This window comes from Cervus canadensis, chromosome 18 (genome assembly GCF_019320065.1).
Source record: "Cervus canadensis isolate Bull #8, Minnesota chromosome 18, ASM1932006v1, whole genome shotgun sequence".
NCBI classification, from domain to species: domain Eukaryota; kingdom Metazoa; phylum Chordata; class Mammalia; order Artiodactyla; family Cervidae; genus Cervus; species Cervus canadensis.
The window spans coordinates 22,955,111-22,966,466 of record NC_057403.1 but is presented as its reverse complement, the minus strand read 5'-3'; the positions used below and the strand labels follow the sequence as shown (position 1 = coordinate 22,966,466).

The 11,356-nt window shown below is 41.0% G+C and overlaps 1 pseudogene; it reads left to right on the top strand.

Annotated features, from left to right (window-relative positions):
• Positions 1 to 1,982: 1,982 nt before the first annotated feature.
• LOC122421273 lies at positions 1,983 to 6,315 on the top strand (annotated as a pseudogene).
• Positions 6,316 to 11,356: the final 5,041 nt, after the last annotated feature.

Sequence of the window (11,356 nt, the reverse complement as noted above, 5' to 3'; positions counted from 1 at the left end):
AGAGAATCTTGTTGTGATTTATATTATAGAATGTTCTGCCTCTGTTTTCCTCTAAGTGTTTTATAGTTTCTACCTGTAATTTTTGATTGGATGTCAGTTATTGTAAGTTTTTCCTTGTTGGGTGCTGGATATTTTCATGTTCCTGTAAATATTCTTGAGTTTTATTCTGTGATGAAGTTAAGTGAGTAACTTAATCTTTTGTGAACATTAAAAATATATGTAATTCCAAACTTAAAGAAAAGCTTCAAGAATAGTACAAGGAACTTTTATGTACATTTTCCTCTGATTCACCAATTGATAACATTTTGCTACACTTTATCAAAGCCTCTTTTTTTCTCTATTTCTCTATGAATTATTTGAGAGTAAATTGTAGCCCAGGTGCCCTTGTACCTCTAAAGTGTTCAGTATGTATTTCCAAAGAACAAGGACACTTTTTATTACATTAGTAGTAATATTATCAAAATAGAAAAATTTAATATTGATTCAATATTATTTAATTTTCTGATAATGTTTTGACTTTACTAGTTGTCTAAAAAATATTTGTTATAACAATTTTTTTAATAATCTAATAAAAATCTCTTTTAACCAAAGACTGTTGCTCAACCTTAACTTTTTTTAATCTTTTTTTTTTTTTTTTAACTGCGCTGACAGACCCCTGTCATTGCAGGCACAGAGTCCCAACCACTGGACCACTAAGGAATTCCCCTTCAACTTTTATTTGTCTTCGAAACCATTGACAAATTTGACAAGTACTAGTCACTCATTTTGTATACTGGCCCTTAATTTTGGTCTTTATTTTTTCATGATTAAATTCATATTATGAACCTTTGGCAGGAAAATCACAGAGGCATTGTTTTGTTCTTCTTAGTGTATCGTTTCAGGAAGTACCAGATATCATTTGACCAATTATTGGTGGTGTTAACTTTGAACAGATGGTTAATAGTGTGGAAGTTCTTCCAGAATTCTTCATTGTGAAGTTATTTCCCTTTGTAATGAACACAGGTTCCCTCCTACTTAATTTACTTTCTTATCTTGGATTCCAACAGAGCTTGACCTCCAGTTCTCCAACCTCAGTGACTGCTCCTAATTGTGTCCTCCTCATCTCCCCGACTTCCAAATGTTGGAGCTCAGTCCTTGAATCAATTCTCTTTTCTCTAGTATTCTTTCCCTAGATGATCTCTTCCAGACCTACGGCTTTGTTTATTTCTTTATTTTTGGCTGCCCTGAGTCTTTGTCTCTGCCAGCAGGCTTTCTCTAGTTGTGGCAAGTGAGGACTCCTCTTTCTTGTGGTGTGCAGGCTACTCATTTTGGTGGCTTTTATTGCGGAGCACGGGCCCTAGGTGCCCAGTCTTCAGTAACTGCCTCACACGGGCTCGGGAGTTGTGGTGCATGGGCTGAGTTCCTCCAGGGCACGTGGGATCTTTCCAGACCAGGGATCCAGCCTGTGACCCCTGCATTGGCGGGCAGATTCTTGTCCACTGTGCCACCAGGAAAGTTGAGCCTTAGGGCCGTAAATACCATATACTGATGACGCCCAAATTTATCACTCTATTCCAAGCTCTCCCCTGAGTTCCGGACTGTAATCAAACTTAATAAATCCAAAACAGAACTCTTGATATCACAATCCACAACTGCTCTCCCCCAGGCTTCTCCTCAGACAATGAAACACACATAGTTTTCCATTATCTGGATCCTCTCAAATTCTTAAGTTCTACTTCTGCCATTTTGCTTTCCTTTTTCTGCTTCCTCTGTGCTCACTTCTTGCTCTTTCTCAGTGTATCAAGTTTATGTCACCTCAGGGCCTTTGCACTTACTGTTTCCCCATCCTCTTCTCCCTCTGCCTATATTGATGTGGCTTGCCCCTGTCTTAGTCTGTTTAGGTTACTTTCACAAAAGCATCACAGGCTGGGTAGCTTATAAACAGTAGAAAAAACAATCGCTCACAGTTCCGAAGCCTGGAAGTCTGAGATCAGGGTGCCAGCATGGTCAAGTGGCAGCCCTTGTCCAGGTCTGAGACTTCTTGTGTCTTCAAGTGGTGAAAAGGACTAGGGAGTTCTGAGATCTCTCTCTCTCTTTTTAAAGATATTTATTTATTTGGCTCCACCAAGTATTAGTTGCAGCATGGACTCTTCAATCTTCATTGAGGCGTGCAGGCTTTTTAGTTGGGGCAGTTGGGATCTAGTTCTCTGATCAGAGATTGAACCTGGGTTTCCTGCATTAGGAGCATGGAATCTTAGCCACTAGACGACCAGAGAATTCCCTGTAGTATATCCTTTATCAGTACACTAATCCCATCCATGAGGGGTCCACCCTTATGACCAGATCATCCCCAAAGATCCCACCTGCCACTATCATCACCTTTGGCAACATATGAATTGGGTGGGGGGACATGTTCAGGTGTGTCCTCATATTAGTTAGGCTTCAGTTCAAATATCACCAGTCCAGAGAGTCCTTTCCTGACAAATTTGTCTAAATTACCAGCCTCTTACCCAATTGGCTTATCCAGCTTAATTTTTTTCTTTATAGTAATTATTACTGTCTGAAATATTATGTTGTTTGTGTTTCTAGAATCAGCTTTCCCCACGAGCATATCAGCTCAGTGAGAATGAAGGATTTGGTCAGTTTCGTTCAAAACCATGTCCCCAGTGCCTGGGAGAATGCCTGACGTCAAGTGGAATATTAATAAATACTTGTTGAATCATTGACTGAATGAGTGAATTGAATGGGATCAGAGGCTGGTCTGCTTAAAAGTCTAGAGTCTTAAGACTGGAATTTGAAGGCATCTCAAATTTGGTTGACTAAATTAAAAAAGAAAACACACTGTTTGATTCCATTTACATGATGTTCAGGAACAGCCTATGTGAATCTAAGGTGATAAAAGTCACAGTAGTCATTACTGAAGCCTGAGCATCTACAGCCCATGTTCTGCAACAGAAGCCACCGCATTGAGAAGCCCACACATCACAACTAGAGACTAGCCCCTGTTCACTGCACTTAGAGAAAGCCCATACACAGCAGTGAGAACTCAACACAGCCCAAAATAAAGAAATGTAATTAAAAAGCAGCAGATGGTAAAGGGTGGTCAACATATATGACACAACGGAGTCATGGCTTGGGGTAATGAATAAGGGATGATGTTAAAGAGTTTTAGAAGTCCTTTTTATTGCCTGGTTAAAAGCTTTCATCCTTCCTGCAGTGTAAGGATACAGAAGAAGATCAGAAATGGCGGGTCTTTGAAGTGTCTTTTAAGAAATTATAAATTTTGAATTTCCCCAGTGGTGCAGTGGATAAGAATCTGCCTGCCAAGACAGGGGGCATGAGTTCAATCCCTGGTCTCGGAAGATCCCAGGTGCCCCAGAGCCCGTGTACCCACAACTACTAAGCCTGTGCTCTGCAACAAGAGAAGCCAACACAATAAGCCTGTGTGCTGCAATGAAGAATAGCCCCTGCTTACCTCAACTTGAGAAAACAGCCCATGCACTAACGAAGACCAGCACAGCCAAAAATAATAAATTAATTAAAACAAAAAAGAAATTTTAAATTTCAAAATATTTCCAGAGGCACAGAAAAGCTGCAAATGTTACAGTTTTATTTACCCTTCATCTGAATTCTCTTAATGAGAACATCTTGTGTAAGCACAGTATAAAGTTCAAACCTAAAATAGTAAACAAAATAAAACAAAAAGAACTAAAATACTGTTGGTGCAACACTCTTAGCTAAACCACAGACATTATTTATTTATATTTCACAGCTCTTCCACTATATTCTTTTTCTATTCTATTCCATGATGCCATCCAATATCTCGCGTTGCATTTATTTTTTGTGTTTTCTAAATCTCCTCTCTTTTGTAATAATTATTCAGTCTTTTAAGACCTTGACATTTAAAAAAAGTACTTGTCAGTTACTTGTAGAATGTGCCTCAGTCTAATATTTTTAAAAATATTTTCCTGATTTTTCTGATATTTCTTTTCTGGTTTCTCTTATGGTTATATTGGGGTTGTGCATTTTTGGCAAGAATAGTACAGAAATGACGTGCCTTTCTTAGTTCATCCTATCAGGGGATACACGATGCTGCCCTCTGATATGTCTTATTACTGATAATGTCAACTCTGATCACTTGGTTAAGGTTTCTTTACTGTAAAGCTACTATATTTTTCTTTGCAATAATAAATATCTGAAAGAATATATTTAAGACTATGTAAAATTCTGTTTCTCTTCGAACTTTTGCCCATGAATGTTGGCATCCATCAGTGGATCTCACACACAATTATTACTGTGGTGTTTGTTCTAAAAATGATTTTCTGTTTCCCTCACTCCTTCTATATTTATTTGTTAATATTTAAAAATATTTACATTTATTTATTTGGCCACAACAAGTCTTCATTGCATGAAGAATTTTTAGTTGCGAAATGCAGGCTCTAGTTCCCTGACTGGGGATTGAACCCAGGCACTCTGCGTTGGGAGCCACTGGACCACCCCCTTCTAACTTCTAATTTATTAACTGGAATTCTTCCGTAAGGTAGAACCGTCTCTTCTTCCCAGTTTTTTATTTAGCCAATAGTTTATATCACTATGGTGTCTTATCCAAGAGACCATTTATTTTATTTCATGGATTATAATCCAATATTTTATTTTGTTGCTCAAACTGTTTCAACTTTGTCATTGTGACCTCCTTCAGATTGGCTCCTGTTTCTTTTTGACATGCCCCATCTTTTTTCAACTACTTTTTTTCTGGCATCATAAATTGTTCTTATATTTTCCCTTCCCCAGCCCTAGAATCAGCCACTTCCCTAAGAAGTCTTGCTTCCTTTTATTGGAAGGTGGTATTTAGACACCAAGATCTGGATACTAGCTGTGCTCATTGCTACTGGGATATCCTTGCTTACTGACCCTCTCAGCAGATAGAGTTTGATTTCTCTCTCTCAAAAACAATTCATATTGATATCTCTGATTTCCGTCTAACACACAGGTTCCATTCTAGCTTCCTCTATTTGAAAATTCTTTCCTTGATAGCAAAAATTTGGCTCTCATTTTTACACTATATTTACTTATGTGTTCAACCCTCATATGTATATAAATAGTCTCACAATAGCTAACCCATACCCAGTGAGAAATACATTTAGACTGAGAGAACTTCATACAAACAATTCTTTCTTTAAATTATTTTTTATTGAAATATAGTTTATTTGCAATGGTCTGTTAGTTTCTGCTGTGTGGCAAAGCGAATCAGTTATACACACACATATATCCACTCTTTTTTAGGTTCTATTCCCACTGAGTCATTGTGCTGTACGCCTGAAATGAACACAACATTGTAATTTAACTACACTTCAATTAAAAAACAATTGGGAGGACTTGGTGATGGAACAAGCACTTAGATGACTTGTCCGACCCCCTGAACTGCAGCTGGCCAGGTTCCTCTGTCCGTAGGATCCCCCAGGCAAGAATAGGGGGAGTGGGTTGCTATTTCCTCCTCCAGGGGATCTTCCCGACCCACGGACTGAACCTGTGTCTTCTGTATCTCCTGCATTTTCGAGCAGATTCTTTATCACTGAATCACCTGGGCGGTCCATTAATAGCATGTGAAACACATTAAAAAAAAAAAAACCCTGGGAGGTGGTTGGGAAGAGCGGACCCTTGTAGAATCCCCATCTAGCCCTGGGGCCAGAGGTTTTCTGTCTCAGATGGACACGGGCTAGGGGCATCAACAGGGTAGCGGACCGCTTGAAGGCACAGAGACACTACTGACTGGCCTTCGTTGCCTGGAATCTCTGAGGCGTCAGAGCCTGCAGCTGGAGACCTGGGTGGAGTTTATTTGGCATTGAGCTTTGAGGCGGTCATTAAGAACATAATGTTCAAAACACATTTGAAGGAACAAACGCAAGAATTTTGGTCCAATTAATTTCTTGGTAAATGTAGCTGGAATTAATAGAGATAAACTCTTAGTAAGGAAAAATGCTGAGAATATGCTATCTCCACTTCATACTAACCTCCTGGGCTCCTTGCTGACCTATAGAGCTTCCGTGAAGACAATGATTAAACAGCAGAGATGGTCCATTGTGAACGCAGGAGGTGTTATTGGTTTCAGAGGAAATTCTGGCCAGTTTATGCACAGTGCTAATAAAGGAGAATTAGTCAGATTTTCACACGCTCTTGCTAAAGAAGTAGCAAGAAAGAAAATTAGGGTAAATGTAGTTGTACCAGGATTTGTTCACATGGATATGACAAAAAGACTTGAAAGGAAAACATTGAAAGCAAAATATTCCTCTTGGGAGGTTTGGAGACCCCCTTGATGTGGCCCATGTAGTTGTATTTCTTTTATTTACTTATTTTTAAAATAATCTGGATATTTATTAGAGAATTATCTAGCTTACTTTCAACATACTAACATTAAAAGAAAAGAGAAATAGAGCAGAGAGTATATCACCAAACTGGATTTTGAGCAATTAAACTTAAACAGTATCACAACATATGTGGAGTCCCAATTGGGAAAGTGAAGTGTCCCAGGCAGCACATGGGTGAGAATTCAAAGATGGCAGTCCTGGGTTCCATTTATAATCCCAGGACGGATGCAAATCATTATCACCATCAATCTGTAACCAACTGCAGCTCTGGTTTCATATTAATGCTGTTTGTTTTGTTGTGTAAAACTTGGAATGTAGTTAAGCCTAGGGCTCGGTAGGCCAGGCCCCCTCCAGGGGCTCAACTATCTCAAGATGTCTCCCCCATTTTACCTATGGTGCTGCAAGTCTTGCACTCATAGCAGGCAGTCACTCACAGTCACTCCCAGTTAGGGCAGTGTCCAGGCAGATTAGAAGCAAGGTCAGAGGTCTGCCCTGCTTTGTCCTTGAGGCCTAAACAAGATTATTCATGTAATTTCCCTAACAGTCAGCCCCAGGATTGCTTAGGCTGAAGAACATAGGAACAAGGCAAAATAACATAAGCAGTCTTACTAATTCTATAAGTAACAATGTAGGTTTTAGTGAAAACAGTCCATTCACAGTTACTGATGGAGTGTTCCAATAAGCAGAGTTCTCAAACTTGAGAAGTTGTTTCATACAGCAGTCCTTCCATTGCCTCTGTCAGTAAATGGGTACAGTTATCAAAGTCCAGATAATCTAACCACCTTTGTAAGAGTCTATGATTTTATGCTTCTATTGGCCAACAGCAGGGCAGGTGAACACTTGGGTGTTGGCCAGGTGATATTTTTGTATTACCATTTGGAGATCCACTTGCTGCATTCTCAAAGAGGCAAACTTTTAACAAGAGCAATTCAGTTCAGTCACTCAGTTGTGTCCTACTCCTTGCGACCCCATGGACTGCAGCACGCCAGGCCTCCCTGTCCATCACCAACTCCCAGAGTTTACTCAAACTCACGTCCATTGAGTCCGTGATGCCATCCAACCATCTCATCTTCTGCCATCCCCTTCTCCTCCTGCCTTCAATCTTTCCCAGCATCAGGGTCTTTTCCAATGAGTCAGTTCTTCCTATCAGGTGGCCAAAGTATTAGAGCTTCAGCTGCAGCATCAGTCCTTCCAATGAATACTCAGGACTGATTTCCTTCAGGGTGGACTGGTTGGATCTCCTTGCAATCCAAGGGACTCTCAAGAGTCTTCTCCAACACCATAGTTCAACAGAATCAATTCTTTGGCCCTCAGCTTTCTTTATAGTCCAACACCCACATCCATTCATTCATGACTACTGGAAAAACCATAGCTTTGAATAGATGGACCTTTGTTGACAAAGTACTGTCTCTGCTTTTTAATATGCTGTCTAGGTTGGTCATAACTTTTCTTCCAAGGAGCAAGCGTCTTTTAATTTCATGGCTGCAGTCACCATCTGCAGTGATTTTGCAGCCACCAAAAATAAAGTCTGTCACTGTTTCCACGGTTTCCCCGTCTATTTGCCATGAAGTGACGGGACCAGATGCCATGATCTTAGTTTTCTGAATGTTGAGTTTTAAGCCAACTTTTTCACTCTCTTTCACTTTCATCAAGAGGCTCTTTAGTTCTTCTTCGCTTTCTGCCATAAGTGTGGTGTCATCTGCATATCTGAGGTTATTGATATTTCTCCTGGCAATCTTGATTCCAGCGTGTGCTTCTTCCAGCCCAGTGTTTCTCATGATGTACTCTGCATATAAGTTAAATAAGCAGGGTGACAATATACAGCCTCGACATACTCCTTTCCCAATTTGGAACCAGTCTGTTGTTCCGTGTCCAGTTCTAACTGTTGCTTCCTGACCTGCATACAAATCTCTCAGGAGGCGAGTAAGGTGGTCTGGTATTCTCATCTCTTTAAGAGTTTTCCACAGTTTGTTGTGATCCATACAGTCAGAGGCTTTGGCATAGTCAATAAAGCGGAAATAGATGTTTTTCTGGAACTCTCTTGCTTTTTCGATGACCCAACGGATGTTGGCAATTTGATCTCTGGTTCCTCTGCCTTTTCTAAACCCAGCTTGAGCATCTGGAAGTTCACAGTTCATGTACTGTTGAAGCCTGGCTTGGAGAATTTTGAGCATTACTTTACTAGCCTGTGAGATGAGTGCAATTGTTCGGTAGTTTGAGCATTCTTTGGCATTGCCTTTCTTTAGGATTGGGTTGAAAACTGACCTTTTCCAGTCCTGAGGCCACTGCTGAATTTTCCAAATTTGCTGGCATATTGACTGCAGCACTCTCACAGCATCCTCTTTTAGGATTTTAAAGAGCTCAACTGGAATTCCATCACCTCCACTAGCTTTGTTCATAGTGATTCTTCCTAAGGCCCACTTGACTTCACATTCCAGGATGTCTGGCTCTAGGTGAGTGATCACACCATCATGGTTATCTGGGCCATGAAGATCTTTTTTGTATAGTTCTTCTGTGTATTCTTGCCACTTCTTCTAAATATCTTCTGCTTCTGTTAGGTCCATATGTTTCTGTCCTTTATTGTGCCCATCTTTGCATGAAATGTTTCCTTGGTATCTCTAATTGGTATCTCCAATTTTCTTGAAGAGATCTCTAGTCTTTCCCATTCTATTGTTTTCCTCTATTTCTTTGCATTGATCACTGAGGAATGCTTTCTTATCTCTCCTTGCTATTCTTTGGAACTCTGCATTCCAAAGATGGAATTCCAAGGATGGGTATATCTTTCCTTTTCTCCTTTGCCTTTAGCTTCTCCTTTTCTCAGCTATTTGTAAAGCCTCCTCAGACAACCATTTTGCCTTTTTGCATTTCTTTTTCTTGGGGATGGTCTTAATCACTGCCTGCTGTACAATGTCACGAGCTTCCGTCCATAGTTCTTCAGGCTCTGTCTATTTGATCTAATCTCTTGAATATATTTGTGACTTCCACTGTATAATCCTAAGGGATTTGATTTAGCTCATACCTGAATGGTCTAGTGGTTTTCCCTACTTTCTTCAACTTAATTCTGAATTTGGCAATAAGGAGTTCATGGTCTGAGCCACAGTCAGCTCCTGGTCTTCTTTTTGCTGACTGTATGGAGCTTCTCCATCTTTGACTGCAAAGAATATGATCAATCTGATTTCAGTGTTGACCATCTGGTGATGTCCATGTGTAGAGTCTTCTTTTGTGTTGTTGGAAGAGGGTGTTTGCTATGACCAGTGCATTTCTTGGCAAAACTCTGTTAGCCTTTGACCTGCTTCGTTTTGTACTCCAAGGCCAAATTTGCCTTTTACTCCAGGTATCTCTTGACTTCCTACTTTTGCATTCCAGTCCAAATATAAGCTTTAGAAACAAAATTAGAGTGTCCTTTTAAAAACTTGATTAAAATTTTAATAATATAACAACAAGGAACTATCTCAGAAGTGAGTAATAAAACTAGGATTTAGTGTTCAGTGAAACACAAATAATTTTCATTGTGAGGGCAGTAACCCTGCAGCCAGGGAAGGCTTTATCCCATCAAATAAAAATGAGGTTTGTCAGGGAGCCAGGAAAAAGCCAAGGGGCTATCTTGGATTTCCCATAACCCAGACAGATTTACAGCTATGGCTCACCCATTTTAAATTTCCCAATTTAGGAGTAGACTATTGCCATGTTTTAAGGACATCAGATAGTAATAGTGAAGGACGAAGCAGACAGAGCTGGGCTCCGTCTCAGGCCAGGCTGCAAACACTAGGCTACACGCCTGGTCACCCTCCCAATGGACTCTGAACTTTGTGCCCGGTGTCTTTAGAAGTGGCATACCAATGGGAAACCAGACCCCCAGATAAAAGAGCCTCAGGACTGGTACTTGGACTCTCCATTGCCTAAAAGAAAATGCTAATTATCTCTGTAACAGAACAAAGTTGTAAATTCCATTATGTTTATTGGGATATGACCACAGTCCTATTGATACATGTCCACTGTTTATCTAGTCTTGTGACACATGAATCATGGGTTAACTTTGATCGTATCTCTCTTTTACCTTGTCCAGACTAGTTTCAAGGAATTTGGGGAGGTGGGTTTGAGCAAGTACACTTAGGGTATATAAGGTTTTCACAAAAACTGGTCAGGGTCCTTGGCTGAGAGGAGACTCTGCCTTGGGCCCGCCAGTGTAATAAACTGCACTCCACTATCTGCATTGTCCTTCTGAGTGAGTTTGTTTCCTGGAATGCGTGACTACAACATTTGGTGCATGGGCCGGGAAACTCCTCACTTTGAGGAGACAAGTCCCATTTGGGACTACTCCAAGGCCTTGCGGCTTGAATCTTCTAGAGGGGGGAAGGCACCTCGCCCTTCTGGAAGGATTCTGCTTCTCAACGCCCTGACCTTTCATGTTAGCAGGTAGTGGATGGCAGCAGGGTAACTGAGCACGCAGGTGAGGAGGAACCCACCCGGCAGGGTGGAAGAGGGGACCTGATCACCCCCCCGGGAGGGACTAGAAGGGGCACGGACCCACAGGAGCTTGGAATCTGCAGGTGGCAGCGATTGCTTGGTACACAGGTCGACGAGCATGCTAGGGCTTAGGAAGGGGATTTGTGAAGGTCATTTAGGAGGTATGTCTATGCCATCTCAGGGAAAATTATTACCAAGCGATCGCCAGGGGATTTTAGGATAAGCAGGCGGCGGCGATTGCTTGGTACACAGGTTGATGAGCGCGCTAGGGCTTAGGAAGGGAATTTGTGAAGGTCATTTAGGAGGTGTGTCCACACCATCTCAGGGAAGATTATTGCCAGTGATCACCAGGGGATTTTTAGGATAGGAAACTGGTCCTTGAATGCTCGTATTCTGCCCTCCCCCAGGAGGTGTCCTGTCTGCTGTGAAATTCTTGACCCCCTCGGAATTGTTAGGCTAGAAGGAGGAGGATACATAAGTTAGTATGAATTGGCTTTTCCGGAGATGGCCTGGGACATGGGATATTTAGCTCATCTTTGTTTTCA